Source organism: Bos javanicus, chromosome 11, assembly GCF_032452875.1.
Source record: "Bos javanicus breed banteng chromosome 11, ARS-OSU_banteng_1.0, whole genome shotgun sequence".
Taxonomy (NCBI): Eukaryota; Metazoa; Chordata; class Mammalia; order Artiodactyla; family Bovidae; genus Bos; species Bos javanicus.
Genome location: NC_083878.1, coordinates 77,897,425 through 77,914,796, shown reverse-complemented (window position 1 = coordinate 77,914,796; position 17,372 = coordinate 77,897,425).

Below are 17,372 nucleotides of genomic sequence, written 5' to 3'. Positions count from 1 at the left end.
GCAGAGAATTGGACTGTGAAGAAGGCTGAGTGCCGAAGAATTGATGCTTTTGAACTGTGGTGTTGGAGAAGACTCTTGAGAGTCCCATGGACTGCAAGGAGATCCAACCAGTCCATTCTGAAGGAGATCAGCCCTGGGATTTCTTTGGAAGGAATGATGCTAAAGCTGAAACTCCAGTACTTTGGCCACCTCATTTGAAGAGTTGACTCATTGGAAAAGACTCTGATGTTGGGAGGAATTGGGGGCAGGAGGAGAAGGGGACGACAGAGGATGAGATGGCTGGATGGCATCACTGACTCGATGGACGTGAGTCTGGGTGAACTCCGGGAGTTGGTGATGGACAGGGAGGCCTGGCGTGCTGCGATTCATGGGGTCGCAAAGAGTCGGACACGACTGAGCGACTGAACTGAACTGAATAGGTATGAGGTGGTATCTCATCATGATTTTGATTTTCATTTCCTTAATGACTAGTGATGTTAAGCATCTTTTCATCTGCTCATAGTCCATTTGTAAGCCTCTTTGGAGAACTAAAGTCCTATGCTCATTTTAAATTGGGTTGTCTTCTGGTTAATCGATTATGGGAATTATTTATATATTTTGGATATTAAACCCTTATCAGATATGTGATTTGCAAATGTTTTCTCCCATCCTGTCAGCTGGCTTTTCATTTCGTTGATAGTGTCCTTTGATGCATAAAAATTCTTGATTTTAATGAAGTCCAGTTCATTTTTTTCTTTTGTTGCCTGTGTGCATGTTGATTTTGATCTTTATAATGACTATTTGTTGATGTTAGGTAAGCAGAGTGGGTTTTGCTGAGCATTTAGATCTTTGATCATGACTAGACTAGACTGAAAACCTTGTTTATGGAACTATTTATGGACCCGCAGCACATTCACTCTGCACAGCTGAGCAGGCTGGACAGACCAGATGTCACCTTTGTCTCATCAAGGAATACTCTTTGGGATCAGTATTCTTTCAATGAGTCCCAAATGGCCTTTGTTTGTCTAAGAGGCTGCCCCAATGATGAGGGGAAGCTATCTCCAGTCTGCTTTAAATCCTCTTTGAAAGTCCCTCTTATCTAGAACTTAGCTTCTTAGAGATACATGAACACATAGAGAATAAACAGTAGCTAGTTTGTACTTTATTCTTCAGCAGCTAAATTGAATCTTCTAAGGATCCTATCAGTTCAAATTAAAACTATTTTCTGTATCATCCAGAGGGCATCACCTGAGTTGTACAACCAGTGATGTATTTTCAACTGAATTGTCTTCATTTATTCTAACGCCTGTAAGAGGCATAACATCATTAGGTTTATGGTTGATTTTTCTTCCCAAAGATAAACCTTTGTGTCTGTTTCATTTTTCAGTTTCTAAAGTGGACAATGAGTATAGACAATAAGGTATGGCTGTTGTGTGCCTGTGTGTGTATATTCAGATAAATGCCTTATCTGTGTAGGCAGGTGGATTCTCCAGGTACACCAGAAATACAAAAAGTCATCTTTGCCTCTTCTGAGCTTCAGATGTAATTTCTTGCCACATTTAGGAAACAAAAACACACTTGCAAAGTACATCCAAGAACCTATGGAAATATTTTGAGGGCCAATTCCAGATATGCTTTCTTTCAGAGCAGATTTAATTTGTGGAAACTGATGGTATAATGACAACTGGTATAGAAGTTTGAGACAAACTGGACATGCGTCTCATGGTTTCATTACACTCATATTCTCACACAAGAGATATCCACGTGGAAGAAGTGGTCTGAAAGAGCAGACTTGGAAAATATTTAAATAAGCCATTAGTCCTGCCAATTCATCACTAGGGCATCTTGACCGCACATTTGGAAGTACAAGAAACAAGTCATAAACCTCTGAACTCTGGGAACGATTACATCTGGCGTGAGAAGAAGCAGGGTGGGGCCCTTCAAGCCAGCCATAGCTGATCCTCAGGGTGCATTTCCAGCTGCTAAGGGAGGGTAAATGGAGCCAAGGAGCCTGCCCAGCCATTTATCAGCAGGAAGGGAAGGTCAAGGTCACAAGAAAGGGCAACAGATAACCGGATAGGGTAGGCACAGGAGCACAGGTGCCCAAGGACGGCTTTGTGCAAGGCAGAGTCTGATGAGCCGGAAGGAAGGAGAAGGGGTAGAGCTTTTCTTTCTAGACACCCAGCTAAGAATGCACGTGGTATGAATAACTGGAGCTGGGGATCCAGAAATTCTGTGCTAAAACCTGTAATTCTCCAACTTTACTGTGTTTCAGAGTAACCTGAGGATCTTGGTAAAACACAGACTCTGATGAAGCTGGTCTGGGGTGGGACTGAGGTTCTAGATTCCTAACAGACTCCCAGGTGATGCGACACTGCTGGATTCCCTTTGAGCAGCAAGGCTGTAAAGTGTAAACAAGGTAGAAAAAGAATTAAGAAGGAAACGAAGGTGGGCTAGAGCGTCATAGACCCCAATACTTTCCTTGCAGCTCATGCCATGGTCATGTCACTTCTAGACGAGATCCTTTGCATTCCTGGGCAACTGAATTTCCTTAGTAGGGCCAATGACAGAATTCTCCTTTGTGACAATTGTAGCCTTTTGCTGTTTTTGAATCTGTGTGATGAGGGTGACACAGAATGTTGGAGCAATGAAATCCTTGAAGTGGGGACACTGGTGTTCTAAGGAAAGGCTGGAACAGAACTAAGTGTATGAGTGAGCATACGTAAGACATCCTTTGAGCTGCCTATCGAGTTTGCATTTTCTGACAGCAAGATGGAAGATTTTGGAGTCTGTTCTGAGGCCATTCTGGCCCAAGCATCACTGGAAAGTATGATTACTCAGAAACTGTAGCACGACTGTGAATGGTGCCAGATTCTTACTGCACACACCTGCACTCTTAAGGTGGTGGAGGGGTGTTTGGTGGCATCCTTACTCAGGTCCGTGTTAATTCTGTACAAAACAAAAACTGTAACTGAGATAAAAATCAGAAACATAAATCTTGTCTTCCAGCATTTGTGACATCTTATATAATTAATGGACAAAAGTGAAAACTTAAATTGCACTCATAAAATGAAAATAGTTATTGGAATAAACTTTATTCCCCCCATTTAATAGGAATCATTAGACTTTTATTTTACATGGACAAGGGGGATCAAAGGCATTAAAGACCCATTATTTAAAGTCAAAACAATGTTTTATTGGGTTTTCATGAATTAAAATAGATAAAGTTCTTTTCAAAGTTCAGAAACAAAAGTGAATAAATTTAGGAAGAGGATGTAGCACAGGAGAGAAGAAAGTGTATTAGAAGTTCTGTAGTTAAAATAATAGTTCTTTGCCACTCCTCCAACTCTTGTATTTGATAGAAAAACAGAGATGAATCATTTTCATTAGCTAAGCATATTCTAATGTTCTATTAGCTAAATGGAAATCTTATTATAGTCCCTGGAGGAATAATTGAAGCTAGTATTCTTTATGTGGCTCTGCATATAAATATCTAACTTCAGAATTTTAACCAAGATCCAAATCAAACAAAATTAGTTAATTTCATCTTTCAGTAAGACACCGTTCAACTAACACACAGGTGTACTCTTTGGAAAGAAGCCAGCTAAAAAATACTTGAAACTCACTACAGAGAAATTACCAGAATTTACTAAAGACCATAGGTTACAGTTTTAATTACTTAAAGAGCAGTTTATTCAAATAGCCGGGAGGAGTTTAATCTCAGCTGAAAATATTTGGGTGGGTTCCATTTTAGTTTCACTTTATTCTAGAATCTAAATCTTGTGGGGGTTTTTCCTTCCCAAAGTACCATATTGCTTTTTGGGTCATGCCAATAAATACAAAGTTCTTATTAGTTGAAATATGGGCAAACAAGAAATGCTCACTCACTGTCTAAATATTCTTGATTCACATGTCTAAAGTACTTAGGATGAATGATACCCAGGCCTCTTTGTTCTGCAAATAGAGCTGAAAATCTCCAAAGGTTAGATTTTCTTGCAGAGCTTCCAATAATAATACTTGATTACACAAAGAATTGATGTAATACTAGTTTCAGATAATAATGCTTAGCACTTGAGCATTTGTCATCTTCAAAGTGTTTTAACTACTTATTCCTCATAAAACCCCTGTGAAGTGAAGAAGTCAGCAAGGAGTATATTATTTTCACTTCATAGTCTCGAACTCAAACCACTGAAGCATGTTTGTCTCCTCCTATATCACTTGGATCCAGCTGAGTTGGATGAACTGTGAGAAATGTCTCCTTCATCACTTCATTTTGTCTCACATAAACCATGAAGCTGGTAGAGAGCTGCTCTGTTTTTATTTCTGTTTTTTCTTACATTATGAATACTAGCTCAATTATCTTAATGTCACAAAAATATCTGGCGAATACGTTCTATAATACAAGTGGAACAACTCCAAGGTCCCTGCCTTCTAGTTCAAGAACACAAGATTTGAGACTGTCCATATCAGTTATTATGGAAAGTCCCTTTGCTTGAAAGTTAGTCTGGCTAGAAGAGGAACTTTGAAGACTTAAAAGCATTTAAATCTCATCCAGATTAAAGTGTTTTGTAGTTTGAACAAATCGGTCCAGATTTAAGGGGAAAATATGTCAATACTTTTAGTAAAACTGGGCTATAATCTGTATTTTACCATCAATTTGAGAAAAGGATAATAGAAGGCAATCATTGCATAAAGCCTGCTGCCCTTGATTCTGAGTTTAAAGCTATAGTTGAGGCTTGGTTTAGAGAATTATGAGGAATAATCTTGGACTTAGCCAGGGCTTCCCTGGTGGCTCAGCAAGAAAAGAATCCACCTGCAATGTAGGAGACCCAGGAGATGCAAGTTCCATCCCTGGGTTGGGATAATCTGGAAAAGGAAATGGCAACCCACTCCAGTAGTGTTGCTTGAAAAATCCCATGGACAGAGGAGCCTGGTGGGCTACAGTCCAAAGGATTGCAAAAAATTGAACACGACTGAGTGACTAAGCAAGCAAATCAGCCAGGATAGGGTAGGTTTTAACATGATCGCAAATTAATTGCAGCATTGCAATGTCTTAACATGGCAAAGGTTTACCCCTTGTGTTACCCGTCCATTGTGAGTCAGTAAAGGGAGGAGGTGGGAGAGGACTCTGCTTCTGGGATCCAGCTGACGGATACTCCATCACCATCTTGTTGCCACATTGTTTGGAACATCCCTCGTTCATCAGTGCAAAAGAAGAGAGAAGCATAGAGAATCACATCTGCTCTTCTACGATTGGGTCTAAAAGTGACAAGAACGTTTTTGACCAGAGTCCACTGGGCAGAAGTAGGCTAGGAGGAGAGCACGTGGACCTCGTGGTGATTGTTACTGACCCCGCCACAGTTACTACATGATTTTCATAATATTTTATATAGAAATGTATTATAATTTATATACACAAAGCACATTATGTATATAACACAGTATTTTGGATATATGTAGTGCTTGCACATTGCATGTATATTGACTTTATTTTGCTTAGATTTGTTATGCAAAATTGAATATAAAGTAAATATGTCTTTCCCTTCTAATGTCCATGACCATTTAAGTGGGTAATCCACTAGGAAAATCATTTTCCCCAATAGAAAATATTAAGAATGGTAAAAAAAAAAAAACAACTCATTCTAACATCTGTATTTTAGAGCACTTCACCTCTATCCCTATAAGTCTGTTGAATGAAGAGCTTATCTCATATTTTTTGCACATTTAACCAAAACCCAGAACTGAGATAGTTCTGACTATGGAGTTTAAATGAAAGTGATGCTGCTAAGGAAGGGTAATATGTTATATCTCAATCATTTACCGCATGCAGTTGAGAGACAAACCAGGATTCCCTTACACTATGATGAGGCATACGATTTACAAGTCCAGAGTTACACATCAAGGAGTAGTGTGCTAAAACAATAACCTAAACATTGTTTAATATCAGTGAAGAAAAGGGGGCGATGAGATCTATTTTAAAGTTATTTTATAGTTGGTAAACCACTGGAAGGAAGCATGACTGAACATCTATAGATGTTAACTGAGTTTTGCCTGGTTTTTGAGTTCACTCAAATTTCTAAGGGATGTCTGACATTTTGCTCCAAGAAACATAATTAAAATGCAAGAAATCCAGATCCATAAGTAGAATAACCATGTCTATTAAGAGTTTACTGTATGCCAGATATATTGCTAGATGTTTATAGCATTATCTTATTTAATATAGATCCCACAATGATTATATGAAATATTGGATCCATTTTATTGATGAAGAAATTAAGACACAAATACTTTAAATGAACTTGTCCATAGTCACAAGGCTATAAATTACAGAAATTTATATATTTATTAACCGAATGGATGAAAGGATCTGGCCTGATATGGAGTCCAGTTAGACTTGACTGCATTATTACCACATCACTATCACAAGGCTTCTTCAAGTGCATCTGCTTAAGGGGTCTGGATGACTGTCCTATGTCAGCTTGAAAGGTTGTTGTTGAACCACAGAAAGACGCCGGGATTCTTGGCCTCTGGAGGAGAGGAATTCAATCCGGGGCCAGAGAGGAGGCTTGATCGCTCAGAGCTTTTATGTAATAAAGCTTTATTAAAGTATAAAGGAAATAAAGAAAGCTTCTGACATAGGCATCAGAAGGGGGCAAAAAGAGTACCCGCTTGCTTAGTGTTAGCAATGGAGTTATATACTCTCCAGTGAATCCAAAGAATGTCTGGAGGTTGTAAAGACCTCACCAGATCTACACCCATAATTTACATTTTAAGTTAACAGGATTAGCCCAAAGGTTTAATCCAGAGACTGTCCTCAGACAGGATACATTATTGTTATATAATCCTTGTAAAGACCAGACCTACTCCCATAATTTACATCTTAAAATAACAGGATTAGCCTGAAACTTTAATCCAGAGACTGTCCTCAGGCAGGATACATTATTGTTATATAATCCTAAGGAATGCAGAGGAAAAAAAGTTTGTTCTTTCTTCCTCCTTGAGAATTCCAGACCCCTCTCTCCTTGGGGACCCCTAGACTTCTTATCAACCTGCCTAGGAAATGACTTTCTCAAGCCTAAGAGGAGGCTCAGATCTCAGAGAAGCTGGAGAAAGTCTGAATTAGAGGCTAGGTATTCTCCAAAGATATAGCTCTTAGTCTTTTCTTCATTCTTAGCATCTTCATATAACTCCTCTTCATTTTTTAACATACAGTTTGTGATTTTTTTTTTCTGTTTGCCGCTTCTTCCTTTTGATCTTACACTTCTGTATCTTCCATGTAAAAGCTGTTCCTCTCATTCCTGAATCTCTTTTTCTTGTAAGAGATCAATTTCTATTCCTTATTAAGATGTCACAATGACATTAAGATACTTCCAGATGGGACTAGTGTTTTTTCAATCCCTCAAACCTTGTTCTCTTCCCACATCATCAGCAAGTGCTCCCAGGAGGCCAAAAGCTTCTTTGAAAATGGTGCCCGCTGCCCCCTGGATTCTGCCTGGGTCCTAACACTAGAAAATTGAGCTTGGAGGGCAAGCATCTATCTGTGTACCAAAGGAACTTGACTTCTACCCTGTTCATTTCTGCATACTTCCTTAGTCCAGCTCACCTCCTAATCACACCCAGTAGAAACACAAGTCCTAAGATAACCAGGAAATGTTAAATATCCCAGGACCTACCCTGTAGGAACACATAAGGGAGGACTACAGAGTGAAATAAAGCTGGAAGAGTGTACGCTTTGGAATGAGGGCATCCTGGATTAGAAGCCCAGCTCCCAGGCCACTCATCAAAGCTGAAGCTGAACGTGGTCTCAAACTGTCCTCTGAAATCTGCTTTAAGTGCAAAGGAATTTGCCCGTGAGAAATTTGTCGTCTTTGAACTCTGTAGGCAAGTCTGTATCCTGTTCTGAGCTCCCAGCTCACTGTCCACCACCACACATTCAGCTCTCACTGTCAGAGAAGATCTGGAACTCATTCCCACGGGGAAAGCCATCTCTAAGGGGCACTTGAAGGTAAATCTCTTTTGGGGTCTTGTGCTTTAAGCAGGTGCAATAAATATATTTCATTGAATGAATGACTGTTGCTCACAGAGGACTGTTCCTCACAGATAATTGTTCCATGAAGAGGGACTTGCAGTGTAGGAGGTCTTGCTGGGCCTCCGAGAGTCAGGGGGGGACTAGGGGAGAGGGCAGGAGTGTCTGGGCCACTTATTCAATGCCAGGGCTCCAGCCACAAGGCACATTGGATCTGCCAGGGAGCCCCAGAAATGCTGCCATAATTTCCCAAGGAGAAACTCAGAAATAGGGCATTTAAGTTTCTTTTCTTAGGGGCTTATTTCTGTAGGTGAAACCCACCCCATAATGATGGCTCTTGCCCCCTTGGGTTTCTTTCCCCTTTGCTTCTATCTTGGGCCAGCACAGATGTCTGTGGGCTGAAGAACAGGGGTGACCTTGAGCCAGGGTGCCTTCCTCCCCAGTGCTAGATCCTATGCCCCCCCCGTTATAGCAGCCTTGAAGCTTCTTGCTTCTTGGGTTTTCTGTCCTTAGAGTCCTGCTCGGGGCCTGGGGTTTGAGTCATGTTCACATACTAGAAGCAGAGATCAAGATCCCACAGTTGCAGGTCTGAATAGCTTTAATTAGAGGCTTCTCCAGACCACCCGTCTGCCAGTTTCCCCAAGCCCCTGCCGTCTGTATCCCAGAAGGGTCCTTGTCACTGTGGGTGGCAAACCACAGCAGGACGCCTGAAGGTAGTCAAGTGGGCCAGAGACAGCCCTCAGACCTCAGCTGGTTTTAGTCCTATAAAGCTGAAACTTAATATACAAGGCAGGCAAGATAAAAAGTGATTTTTTGTTGCATCAGTGTGTTCCACATTGGATTCCAGATCCCACTGAGTTGAAGTCAATGACAATAGTGAAAACAGTAACAGTAATAATAGCCATCAGAGCAGTCAGATGATGATGAAAGCAGGAAGCAAGGGGAGCATGCTGAGGCTTGTCTGGCAATGCTTGGTGTGTGTTCACTGTCCTGGTTGAGTAAACAGGCCCAAGGGCTCAGTGGCTATGGTCCTCCTCGTCCCAGCCGCTCTGCTGGAGGAGTGGCTGACATAGCACCATCCTCAGGCCTGTGTCCGGTTGCCTGAAGCTGAGCCTGGGAGTCCAGTCATAATCCTGTTGCCTTCTCCGCAGCTAGGTTGGCCTGGAGGTTCCTGGAGGCCCTGGCTGAAAGGGCTGAGGGCATTTGTCAACGTTTCTTCTCAAGGAGACTCCGGCAGCTGGAGTCAGGGTAATCAATTCACAATTGAGAGTAAGCCACCAATGGCAGACAGAAGACTCGCCAGAAAAGCACTTCCTTGTTTCCTCTCGCTACCTGATAAACTCATGCATCTCTAGGGAGCTCTTTCATCTGGCCCCACAGTGGCCATCCTGAGCTAGTCCACCTTGCCATGCCCTCCCCAGAAGCCCATTCTTCCTTCTAGCCTCCCTCCTTCCTCTCAGAGCCCTCTGCTCTTCCACTCTGATTTCACAGGACAAGAAGAGCTCTCGTCTTTCCAAGGACAGTCACTCTACTTTGCCCTTGACTTTTTCTCCATTTGTCCATATTTGGGGTGTCAAGTCTGTTGTGTATTTTCATCAGCTCCTCCCAGTTGGCCTATGAACATACTCATCACTCCTGCCTTCAAACAAAGTAGAGTCATGACCTCATATGTCTTCCATATCCATCCTTACCTTCCATTTATACCCCCCTATTTTTTTCTTTTACTGTTTTATTTCTTCATTTTTGAGGTAAAAAAATATGTAGCCTAAAATGTACCATTTTCAGCCTTTTGAGTATATAATTCTGGGGTATTAAGTAAATTCTCCTTGTTGTGCAAGCATCACCACCATTACTTGCTCTCTGAGTTGCTGTAATCGGGCTGCTGCCTACATCACTGCATTAAAACTGTGCTTACTGACCTCATAAATGGCCTCCTGACTGCTGAATCCAGGGGAGACCCAGCCAGGGTTGCCTAAATGACCTCTTGGAGGCATGTGAAATTGCTTCCTTTTCAAATGGCTGCTGCCTTTCACTCCTCTTCTTCCCGGAAACCATCTGGCCACACACACTCTCCATCATGCGGTCCTTGTCCTCTGCTTCAAGTACCACAGCTCCTTACGAATCCATCCACAGCACTCTGTGCCTCCCCCACATGTCAGTGATCTCTTGTGCTTTGGTCAGGTCCCTACCATGAAGGGCATAACTGGACACTCCGGTCCCAAGGTGGAATGTACTAAGCCCAAGGCCTACTGCAGCTGAGAGAGGATTCAGAGAATATTATGCAACCAACACCCCCAGTCCCCTAAAGAAGCTTCTCCAGTATCCATCAGCTAAAATCTGCAGGTTACCCAAGTGCTCCTGGTTGGTAGAGGAACTTGGCAAGTTGGGACATTTGCTCACTGATAGCTCAGACTAGAGATAAGTTAGTTTTTGTAGTTCTTATGAAGCAAAGAAGAAATTTCCTGATCAACACAACAGGCAAAATAGATGGCATGCCTATGTGGGAAAATATATTATTTTTGCATCTTTATACCATTCTCAAAACTTTTTCTGATTCATGTAAGTAGAGCTTCAGTTCCCCAGCTTCCAGCCTTAAAACCCACTATTTGAAGAAAAGCAGGAGGGAATCACGATGTTCCAGGAAGCCCAGTGTGAGAGTAAGGGAATAGAAAAGAGATCTGAGGTCAGATATGGGCAGGAGGTAGAGCTGATGGAAGGCTGGTCCATTGGGACCTACATCCTTCTTTTCAAAATTGAACATTGACATTAACACAGCCAGACGATGACTGGAAATACACAAGCCCACTCGCTCAATTGGTGCTTGGAGATCTTTATAGAATGTGATGGACCCAGAAGAGTCCTTCTCTAAGACTAGCTGACTCAGGGGCTTGGTGTTGGCAGAACCAACAAAACCCACCCACTCACTGCCAGAACATTGTGGCTACAATCAGCTCTGGCAGTAATTGTTGGCATATTAGCAAAGGACTTTTGAAAGTTTAATATGGGTGTAATTGTAAAGTGTTTTGTGATCAGGTCTCTTGGGGAATAGAACCAAAACCCCTGGAAATGATTGATAATTCTCCGGATAATTCCTGTACATCTTTCAAGGCTCAGCTTATGTGTACCCCTCTTTATGAGGTCTTCCCATCCCACACCAAATGAATTTTATAGCCCTTTCTCTGCACTCTCTTTGTATACCCTTCTGCTGTATAATTTCTTTCCACTTGTCATAATCATCTATCAACTTCTGCCTCATCTACTGAACTTCACAGTTCTTGAGGACAGTCCATCTGTTTCTGATGCCTACCATTGTTTCTGGCACGTAGAAAGTCCTTAGGAAATTTTTGGATAAATGAGTGAATAAATGATGAATAAATGAATAAAGATGTAAAATGATTGGTTCTCAGGGCCAGACTGGGAAATAATTCCTTAATGATGGACACTCATTGTTGGGTGTGCATGAAGCCTTAGGTGGTTAAGGAACATCAGAGTGATGTCAACCAAGAGAGACATGGGGGTATGTCACCAGGAACTCAAAGAAGGAGCACATGCTCGAGATGACATGAAACATGGGTGCTCCCTGGATGACAGCCTCTTTCCAGTGTATGACCCACACTCACCAGAGCACTGAGCTGGTCAGGCCAACTCATGCTGGTTTTGTTTTGTGTAGTTCTGAATAATTTTATTACTTCCTCTCCCCCTAAAAAAAAAAAAAAAAGACTGATTGACTTAAGAAGAGTGTCTCTGATAAAAGCATGCTTATAACCTAATGAATTCAATACAAAACACTTAGAGAATGATTGCAGGTCCTGTCGATGATGATGGCAGGTGCTGGTTCGCTTATCCTGGGTCAGCTCCTTACCTGGTCTGAGCTAGAGCCCAGGGTTGCCAATGTAACATTCCCTCCACTGTACCGAATGGTCAGAGTGCTGGCCCGGAGATGGACAAACATTAGTCCTTTCAATTTATTTATTCATTTATTGTTTTTGGTTCCACTGGGTCTTCACCTGCTCGCAGGCTTTCTCTAGTCGTGCACAGGGGCTACTCTTCATTGCGGTGTGTGGTCTTCTCACCTTGGTGGCTTCCCTTGTTGCAAAGCCCAGGCTCTAGGCTCAGGGGTTCAGTACTTGCAGCTGGCAGGCCCAAAAGCGTGGGTTCAGGTTGTGGTTCACAGGCTTAGTTGCTCTGAGGCATATGGAATCTTTTCCAATCAGGGACTGAACCCGTGTCCCCTGCATTAGCAGGCAGATGCTTATCCACTGTACCACCAGGGAAGTCTAGTCTTTTCAATTTTTATCAAACTGTTTTTTTGTGTGTGTTTGTTTGTTTTGTTTTCAAAAGAAGACTCCAGCAAAGGGGAGAAAGTATTCAAGTTGTGTGACTGTTGGGGCAGAATGAGAAAAATGAAAAATCTCCACTGAAATGAATCTCTATCTTTCTGGCTCTGAGAGCTGAAGGTTTGTCCCGGAGCAGGGAAGGAAATAGAGCCCAGCTTGCTCGAGCCTGGTGGGCCTCTTAGCACCCCAGGTTGGAAGATCTGGGGCTGGGACACCCTCCCTCTTTTGCATTATTTCATTAGGCTGTTGACAAATAAACACATGGAAACAATCCATAGCTGGGAAGTGATTACATTTTCCTTCAAAGGCATGGCAGGCCCTGTGTCTTCTGTGAAAAATTATTTTAATCCCTCATTGACATCTAACCCACCCTCACATTTTCCAAAATTTTGTAGTCATGCTTTTCAGAGGGTTTGATGGCTGTTCTGTTCCTTCTATAGGACTTTGTGCAGTGTTCACCCCGCTCCTCTCTTCCATCCTGGAGTCACTCAAGGCAGGGGGGACAAGCAGAGCTGATCTCCGGTACCATCATCCTCACGATGGAAGCCCTCCCCACTCCAGCCATGGTGACCCACTGAGTAACCCCACCGCCAGGAGCCATTGCTACAGAGGCAGAGTTTGTTCTCTTTGCTCGGTTATATGGGCAAATCCAGAACCTTCTCAATCAGACTTTAAACACTCAGCATATCAGTACTTCTCTATTATCCCTCTTCCCAAATACTCTGCAGGCTATACAATGGGTCCCAGTCTATGCCTTTTCATTCCCTGATTGAGGGTCCAGCGGCCTCAGTGGTGTATAGTGAACTAATTGTGTGCCTCTAGAATAGTGGTTGTTGTTCAGTTGCTCAGCTGTGTCTAACTCTTTGGGACCCCATGGACTGTAGTCTGCCAGGCTCCTCAGTCCATGGGGATTCTCCAAGCAAGAGCCACTGGAGTGGGTTGCCAGTTCCTCCTCCAGGGGATCTTCCCAATCCAGGGACTGAACCCATGTCTCTTGTGTAGGCAGGTAGATTCTTTACTGCTGAGCCACCAGGGAAGCCCATCTAGAATGGTACTAGTTATGTACTGGGATGGTCAAAAAGTCTGAGTTTTTCTGTAACATCGTGTGGCAATACCTGAATGAACTTTTTGGCCAACCCAATACCCTCTTTGGAAGAAAGGCAAAATGGTCACACCGGTCATTTTTCGTGTTCAGATGGTATCAGAACGTTCCTCAAGTTGAAGAGTTCATTCCCGTAGTGTCAACAGCAACCTAGAGTCAGGTTAACTTGGCAGCTTGCACTGCGATTTTCCACAGGATCCTTGTGAGCTGGGGCAGGAGGTGTTTCTGAAGGTGTATCATTCCACGTGTGTTTATGCAGGCTCTCCAAAAGCGCACAGGGCCTCAAGCTGGCAGTCCATTTATGCACAGGCCTCCTGATAGACCATGTACCAGTTAAAATGTCCAATGTGGAAAGTATTATAACAGCTATGCAACCACCTTTGATTAGAAGCAGCTTTTGCTTCAGATATGATCGGGGTTACCAGAAAATTGGGCTTGTGCAGGGGCTGGCTTAACAACTGTATTCTTTTTTCGGCTCTTGTTTATCATTTTTTAACCTTGGGAGGTGAATTCTAAGGCTCTGCATTCCCTATACAGTGTCCCATGACATTTAGATGAAGGAGCACAGATATACAGACACATGAAAACCATTTAGAGTAGCAGGTTAGTGTTGGAGCATGGAACTTTCTGAATGTTTCATTCTCAAGCTTTGGCTCCTTACTTGGGAGGTGGAGATCTCTTCCACAAAAACAACAAACCAAGGCTAGCCGAGGACTCAGGTAGCCCATGTTTGATGGCCTTGGCATTCTGCGTCTGGAGTTCCTTAACTACCCGGGATTACTGAGTGTGGAGCCATGCCCTCCTGCGGGTTCCCTTGTAATCTTATCTGAAGTACAACATGGTTTTACAATGGAAAGTAGCTGGAATACTACTACTGGTCATGAGTTTATGTGAGGAGTAAAACTGGTTGGCAGAGGGGCTTGCTGGACTGGAATACAACCCTCCTTCTGCTTGCTGAGGCCCTGCTGTCTGCATCAGCTCAGAGGATGGGACATCCTTTTTGGAATTTGTTATCTCTGGGCTTCCCTGGTGGCGCAAATGGTGAAAAATCTGCCTACAATGCAGGAGAACTGGGTTCAACCCCTGGGTGGGGAAGATCCCCTGGAGAAGGAAATGTCAACCCATTCCAGTATTCTGTCCTAGAGAATCCCATGGACAGAGGAGCCTGGTAGGTACAGTCCATGGAGTAGCAAAAGAGTAGGACATGACTGAGTGACTAACACACACACATTTCTGGGCTTTTTCCTGGAAGTGCTGCACAGTGTGCCTGCCATGTCCCTCACCACGTCTGATTTTCCCAGAGACCTTGGCCTCCTGACATTTCTCAAGCTTCTGTACTCCTACCCAAGGAGAGAGGACCAGGATGGAGGAATTTCTCCCCTATTGCCATGCCCCCAAAGCCTCTCATCTTGCCTATTTATTTTTCAGCCTCTTGAGTGATAGTCAAATATACACACGCCAAGAATTTTCTTGCATATCCACACACTATAGGAATGTGATAGATAGCACAACAGCATTGTGTGACATTTACTTCTGTGGGATTTCCCCGCCTCCGCCCCCCGCCCTCCCCATAGTTCCATGTTTTGCCCATCTCTCTCCACTCAGCCAGTGTAAACAATGGGCTGTTCTGTGCTCACTCCCTCAGGAAAGGGCTGGGGAAAGCAGGAGGCAGAGGAAATGAAGAGTTGTCTTGACATATGTTTTCAGAAGCTGGTACTCTTAGGGGAGTAGTGAGGACTCCGTGTGTAGACAAGATGGGACAGCCACTCTGAATGAGCACAGAGATTCCCACTTCTGCTTTCATTAGAAAGGGTGCCCCTGGGTGAAGGATAGGCAGAGTGTCTACAGAGTGTCTGTAGTCTAAGATTCTCTTGCCACAACATGGCATGAACTGAGTCCTGTGCCCTCCAGGGTGGCACAGGAAAGCTAAGGGGATAGTCAGAGCTTAAAGTACTTTTGTGCCTGGAATGAGGGATGTCCTCCTTAGGACTTGTGTGGGCTGGAAACTGACAACCAGATGGGATGATGGGCACTTTGGCAATGCCTGCAGGGCACATGACCTCCTGTCTGGCCCCTCAGCACTATGGAAACTTCCCAGGATATAGACACTGTCCAGAACAAACAGAGGTATTTGAGGTGACACTTCTGCCACCCCAGCACAGTGGAGCTCAAACATGAAGTTATAGAAAAGCAGGTGAATTGCGTACCTCAACAGTAAGCAGGGATCCAAAGCTGCTGTTGCTGTTGTTATTCAGTCACTAAGCCGTGTCCGACTCCTTGTAACCCCACGGACTGCCCCACACCAGGCTCCTCCGTCTTCCACTCTCTCCTAGAGTTTGCTCAAATCGTGTCCATTGAGTCAGTGATGCAATCTAAAGGATCTGTGTAAACCAGATGATGCTCTTCCTGTACTTTCCTTCTTCCTCATGGTACCCCATCTCTCTGCCCTCCTCGCAGTGGTTCTATCATGCACCCACATTCTATCAAGGAGATCAAAGAATGTGGTGGGGCTGCTACAGTAGGGTGTCAGGTGAGGGACTGCAAGGTTGAACCCAGATGTCACTGGATGTAAAAAGAGTTTGAGGAAACATCTGGGCGTGTCAGCTGAGTTTAGGTCTTCTCCCACTCCCTCACCATGTAGCCAGAGTGAGATGTGGGCGCATGTTTGAGCATTGAGAGGGAGTTCTGGGCCCCTGCTGTCTCAGGCAGTCCTCCACGGAGACTCCAGCTTTGTCTCAAGAGTCTGGACAAGAAGCTTCTTTGCTGCGGGGACTCCAGGTCCTGCTCTCTTGACTTCTGAGCGAGGTCTTCATAGCACCAAGGACTTCTCAGCCAGCAAGGCTGGTGCATCCAAGCTGCGACAGGATGTGCAGAAGTGAGCTCTGGGCTGGAAGCAGGCCATCATCACCGAAATCTGAGTCCTGGCTCTGGGAGAGGCTTGAAGAGTGACTAGAGCCTTTCCCTAAACTTCTCTGGTTCCCTGCTCCTTCCTTGGGAAATGAAGAGATGGGGCTAGAATAATCTGTCAGATTCTTCCAGCTATTTGATGTCTGTAACTGACAATCCAGTATTCCCCCTCTCCCTAATTTGGGGAAGCTGTTTAGCTCTTTTAAAAACCTCATGGATAGGTGGATGAGATGGGGAGGGAGGTGGGGTGGTGGATGTTCAAATGGGAGAGGGCATGGATAAACCTATGGTTGATTCATGTTGATGTTTGGTGGAAACTAACACAATACTTAAAACAATCATCCTTCAGTTAAAAATAAATAAATTAAAAACAAAAAACCTCGTGGAGATCCTGTCCCTTTTTAAATTCCTTAATGGGAACCCTGTTCTAGGTATTTTGTATAAGTGGAATCATGTAATATTTGTCCTTCGTGTCTGGCTGGCTTAACTTAGTGGAATGTTTTCAAGGTCCACCCACACTGTAGCATGTTTCAGAACCCCATCCCCTTGTATGGCTGCATACTATTTCAGTACACCACGTTGTGTTTATCCATTTGTCTGTTTGTGGATACTTGACTTGTTTCCACTTTTTCAGCTGCTTTGAAAATGCTTCAGTGAACACTGGTATGCAAGTCCCTTTGGTCAATTTTCTTAAATTAAACTGTCTGTTTCATCATCTGTAAAATAAGCACCAGAGAGTAACTGCCTCATAGGCTGATAATGAAGGTAAAAGGAGATCATGCATGTTTAGCCTTGAGTATGGGGACTAGAGGGACTTCACAGGTGGCTTAGTGGTAAAGAATCCACCCACCAAGCAAGAGACGCGGGTTCAATTCCTGGGTCAGGAAGATCCCTTGGAGAAGGAAACGGCAACCCACTCCATGGGAATCCCATGGACAGAGAAGCCTGGTGGGCTACAGTCCATGGGGCTGCAGAGTCGGACAATGAGCATGCACCAGGAGGGTATGGTGACTAGCACAGT